Source organism: Thermobia domestica, chromosome 6 (genome assembly GCF_964235325.1).
Source record: "Thermobia domestica chromosome 6, izTheDome1.hap1.1, whole genome shotgun sequence".
In the NCBI taxonomy this organism is placed as follows: Eukaryota; Metazoa; Arthropoda; class Insecta; order Zygentoma; family Lepismatidae; genus Thermobia; species Thermobia domestica.
Window position 1 is genome coordinate 277,207,437 of NC_137459.1, and position 5,942 is coordinate 277,213,378.

At 37.2% G+C, this 5,942-nt stretch overlaps 1 pseudogene; it reads right to left on the reverse strand.

The window, feature by feature from the left end:
- Positions 1-2,635: 2,635 nt before the first annotated feature.
- Positions 2,636-3,037, reverse strand: LOC145687558 (protein GVQW3 pseudogene; annotated as a pseudogene).
- Between the last annotated feature and the right edge of the window lie 2,905 nt (positions 3,038-5,942).

Consider the following 5,942-nt stretch of genomic DNA (forward strand, 5'->3'; position numbering starts at 1 on the left):
TTAGTGGTAAGACGCTCACCTCTGGTACAATGGGACTATTTTAATCCACAGCTATACAAGTTTGATGTGGACATCATCATCATCATGTTTGTGTGCTTTATACGAGTCATTATGTTTCCCTCGCATTCTCATCCCTTCAGTTCAATACCTCCGCCGAACAACGTTGCCAGTGACAATTTCTATCGCATAGATATTTTAACAGAACAATGGTACTGTAATAGAAGTTCCAATTCTATGTAACATCATTTGATATAAAGGCATAGTTTGAAACTGAAAAAGTAAATTTAAAGCCTATACATAATGAACTTATATTTTTTTTGCGATTTCTGTAAACTTAGATTGTTGTAACTTGCAACGTTGTTCGGCAGAGTCATTCAATTATCGCATAGCTGTTAATAATCCATTTCACCTAAAGGGAGTAACCATGATACGTAAGACTAGAAATTTGATTTCAGTTCAAAATTAAATTATTAATTGTGTTAGTTAACTGAACGATTTCGACTGATATGCAGCTATATTAATCATCACACATTTCAAGATTTGCCATTTATATTTCAAAAGGATAAAATGCATATGAATATGCCTTCTTCATATGAATTCCAAAAATAAATATATAGCATAAAAGTAAGTAGAAAAGAAATATTGAGTTAATTTAGTTCTTTTCTAGTTTCTGATTTGAACAGTAGTTTCCTTCGCCATAGAAACAGTAAACAAGACTTCATGTATTAAACGTATTAAACTTGTAATAAAGTACAAATACCAAGGATTATACTTGTAATACAAGGAAGGATTACTATTTTAATAAAGTGTAATCCTGGCAGTTCGTTGATATATTTGAAGACAGCTTCGTTGAAGTTGAGCCAGCGTAGGGAGGGTTCAACAAACTGTGTCGAAAGATGCACGCACTTGCTATATCATGGAGGGATAATCTTTAATATTAACGTCTGTCCGTTTACGTCCTATACAAATGTTTTGTAAATATCCAGTAGCTCAAAAACATGTTACAGGAAAGTTTACATCTACGATAATAAGAATATGTACCGGTACATAAACAATTATCGTTTTTAACATTGATCACAGTTCGGGTACATCGAACTACGTAATACACTTGAAACAAAATACACGTATCTACATGTAATTTCAATCAACTCATTCAATTTGAACCCCATTCAACATAAAATATGGCTCAAATAGATAAATAGCTTCCAAATTACCAAATTATTTCCATTACATATACTATTAGAATTATTCAACATCTCTCCGTTTTCCTTTTGTCTAACTGCATCATTGTATTGAAGCAGACAACAGTTAGTCGCGATTGTTTTACGTTCGATAATACTTTAGACCTAGTTGTTCTTTGTCATAAAGATACGTTGTAAAACAAATGTAGAACTACGTTACATTTAAAGTATTGAAGTAACGATTTTCCTTTTATATTGAGTCTACCAGGAATTAAGCTAGACACATTGGTTGAGTACAAAAGTAAAAATGTTCATAGGAAAATACATATTTGTCTTTCCCAGAGCACTGAACAACCATCAAATATTTGTTTTATGGTGTGAAAAGTTTTTTTTCTTTTTTTTCTTTTCTTTAAGCACATCAAACTTCAGTGGAAATGCACATTTCACAGAAAGGTTTGAAATGTTTGATGGACACAAATACATACATAGAGGTCCATATATATATATATATATATATATATATATATATATATATATATATATATATATATATATTTCCTAGCGAGAAGGTAGTTCGCAGGGATAAATTAAAATAAATAAATAAATAAATAGACAATTGCAACTTTTCTTAGTTTGAAAAGTTATCGTTAAAAAAAATAAAATGCAATATATATATATATATATATATATATATATATATATATATATATATAGAGAGAGAGAGAGAGAGAGAGAGAGAGATATGAGGGCTGACAATAAAGTAATGAGAATTGTTGAAGAAAAACAAATTTACTTACATTTTTAATCAATCACAATGCGATCACCTTCAAAGTACTCCCATTGTGCCTGCACACACTTACTCCATCGGCGTTTCCAATGTTGGTAGCATCTCTGGAAGTCATATTTTGGAATGCCTGCCAAAGCCCGTGTTACAGCTGTTTGAATGTCTGTTTATGCTTCAAAATGGTGTCATTTAAGAACTGCTTCCACTTTTGAAAAAAAAAAATCACACGGGGATGTCCGGTGAATAAGGAGGGTGTGGTAGCACTATAATGGATTTTGATGCCAAATACTGCCGAATAGAGAATGCAGTATGAGCTGGTGCATTATCGTGATTGAGGATTCAGGTGTCAGCAATCTCTGGACAAACGGGATGAACGAGTTTTCGAAGACTTTCGAAAATTTCTATGTAGAAATGTTGATTTACTGTCTGCCCTGGTGGTACCCACTTTTTATGGACAATTTTCCTGGAGTCAAATAAAGCACAGAACCATGAATTTCACCTTGAACTTTGACAAGTGGACTTTCTTTGGTCGTTGTGAATCTTTCGAACACCATTGCGCACTTTGACGTTTCGTTTCGGGGTCACATTGAAAACGCAGACTTTCATCATCAGTGATAATTCGGTTCAGTAAATCCGGGTATCGTTCCGCTTGGTCCAACAAATCATTCCGTCACAGTCCTCCGTTTTTTTCTTTGAGATTCTTCGGAACCAATTTGGCACACACTTTTTGCATTCCCAAATGTTCAGTTAATATCAGACGCACTGTTTCTCGATTCATGTTCAGTTCATTTGCAGTAATTTTCACGGTTAATCGTCTATCCGCTCGCACAAGTTCTCTCACCCTGTCTGTGCTCTCTTCCGTTCGTGTCGTTGTAGGTCGCCCATTGCGATGTTCATCCTCGAATTTTGTTCTGCCTTCCGCAAATATTTTGTGCCAACGATACATTTGTGCCATTGATAACACTTCATATCCAAAGGCCTGCTGAAGCTTCGAGTGCATTCCTGCGGCAGTCTCACCAAGTTTCACACAAAAGGAGATTGCGTAGCGCTGCTCAACATTGTGTGTTTCCATTATTCTGACAGGGGTCCACCACACGACCGCACTCTTCAACCTCTAACTCCACAAAGAATAATATTTCGTAAGTGCCAGTGCTGTGCTACTGGAGCAAGCTCAAGATCACACGCTGGGTGCGGTTTCAATCTGCAGGCTTGCCAGCATCAGCTGAAAAAAGCATTCTTATTACTTTATTGTCGGACCTCGTATATCTATCTATCTATCAATCTATCTATACTTATTTTTATAGAATAACTTGTATCAGAGAGCGAATCTTTTTTTTTTTTTAACACTTGTTGCAAGCATAATTATTGCAAGCCTCATTGATCGCATGTATTGCACTTCAAGTTGTGAAAAGCGAGTATCATCCCTCATCAACGGTTTATCAACAAGTTGATCTAGGAAGGAAAGTGAATCCAGAGATAACGGGCGTTTTACATATGAAAAACAAACCAAAGTTCGTCTTTCAGATCATGGCAGCATTAATAACTCACCACCCAAATATGCATGCATTACACACATGCATACGTTATTGTTATTATTATTATTATTATTATTATTATTATTATTATTATTATTATTATTATTATTATTATTATTATTTGGTCTAGGAATTAATTCGTGCGGTTGGTACGCACACATTGAAGCTGTAGTACAAACACAAAATACATAAATACCTTAAGAAAAATATCGTCCATCGCTAGCCACCACTTTCGCCCATCTGTCAGGCAATGTACGGATTCCGTGGCGAAAGAAGTCCTCATCCTTGGAAGCGATCCAGTCAGAGACCAATGTTTCGATATCTTCTGAAGAAGTAAACCGCTGTCCAATCAAATCGTTGTTCATGCAATCGAACAAGTAGTAGTCCGAAGGAGCAACGTCTGGTGAATACGGCGGGTGGGGTAAAACTTCCCATCCGACATTTTCTAAATAGGTTTTGACCGGTTTTGCGACATGTGGGCGAGCGTTATCATGTTGAACAATAAGTTTATCATGTCTGTTCTCCCATTCTGGTCGTGTTCTGGCCAGAGCTTGCTTCAAACGCATTAATTGTCGTCGATAACGTTCTCCATTCATAGTTTCACCCGGTTGCAGCAGCTCATAGTACACCACACCTTTCATATCCCACCATATGCACAGCATAACCTTTGCACAGTGAATATCTCGTTTTGGTTGTGATGGACCTGGTTCACCTGGTTTCACCCAGGCCTTTTTTCGTTTAGGGTTCTCGTAATGGATCCACTTCTCATCACCCGTAATAATTCGATTCAGAAACCCCTTTCTGCTCTGTCGTTGAAGCAGCAATTCGCAAATGGTTTTTCGTCTTTCAACGTCTCTGTCTTTCAATTCATGTGGAACCCAATGTGACATCTTTTGAATCATTCCCATGGCTTTCAAGCGTTTGGAGACTGTTGTTTGATCAACGCCTAATGCTGCTGCAAGTTGTTCCTGCGTTTGACACGAATCCTGCTCGAGCAATGCTGTCAATTCTTCGTCTTGAAATTTTTTTTGGCTGTCCAGCTCGCTCTTGGTCTGCCAAGCCGAAATCACCACTTCTAAAACGTGCAAACCACTTCTGACACGTTCGCTCAGCTAGAGCATGGTCACCATACACTTCCACCAAAATACGATGACTTTCAGTCGCACTTTTCTGCATGTTAAAGTAATGCAGCAGGACACCCCGCAAAAACACTTTATCAGGCACAAATTGCGCCATGTTCACTTAACTACAAACTGGTGTTGTTGACGCTTTAATCCACTGCCCTATACTACGAACGATACGCGATGACAGGGGTTTGCAACACATGTGTGGATACACGGAACTGTGGGACGCTCCGTTCGTTGCGCCATCTCTTGTCCACCCGCAAGAATTAATTCCTAGACCAAATATTATTATTATTACTATTATTAGCAATAGTAGTAGTAGCATAAGCAGAATGCTACCTTTTTAAAACATAGATCTTGTCAGAGTGTGGATTTGTAGAAAGTGCATGAATAAGCTATTCATAAGGTGGCAAAAGCTGTTTATGGGAGTCAATTTGTATGACAGAGTTTATAAGGGCATACATTTTTTCTTCTTTTAAAATATCGAATAAAATAGGAATAAGCTTAGGCACTGTCATGCAATAATGTAATAAAAAATTCAGAACTGTCTGCATCCAGTTGGGCATAGGTGAATACAAAGTGAAAACTAACCCAGGAAGTACTTGAACCTGAACACACAAAGTGGGGGTAATGTATGTATTTACTGAAAGTTTGGGTCAAGATAAGATAAAAAAACGGTTACCAAAATTGGGGAGGTCTCATGCATTCCGTTTGAGGCAGCACTTTACTATTTTTTTTATTAAAATCTTTAGGCGTGTCCATGAAGTCCGTTTCAACCCCTAAAAATTTGAAACGGCGAGACAGATATGAAAACAGAAAAACATGCGTTTCATAATTTCAAAATTGCAACGTATCAAAGTAAAATAAATTTCCCAGCTTCCCCCGCAGGATCGCAGGCGGGGTCCAACTCAAAATGTTGAAATGGAAAAAGGGTTCAAGTTGATTATTTTTCTAGATAGTCGGTCGCAGGATCCTCGGCAGGTACCGACTTTGGCAGGAAATGGAACTTCTCATGTTTAGCAGGAAGGAGTCTGTGTGATTTCTTCTGAATTTCTCAGGCATTTCCAATTAGCACAGCACAACTTTTTCAATAATTTTTGTCTTTCCAATTTTTACATAAAAGACATCCAGCCGGGGCCTTTTCTCTCTCATTACCCAAGACTTGTCTTAGCGAGAGAACGTAAACCTTTCTGGGGATTACTTATCAGTACATGTTCATGCAATGACAATATGGTTGACATGTTAACAAATAGGCAAGTTCACTAGCTTGGTATTTGAAACTTTTGAGTTGGACTCCGTCTGGTATCCTGCGGGTGAC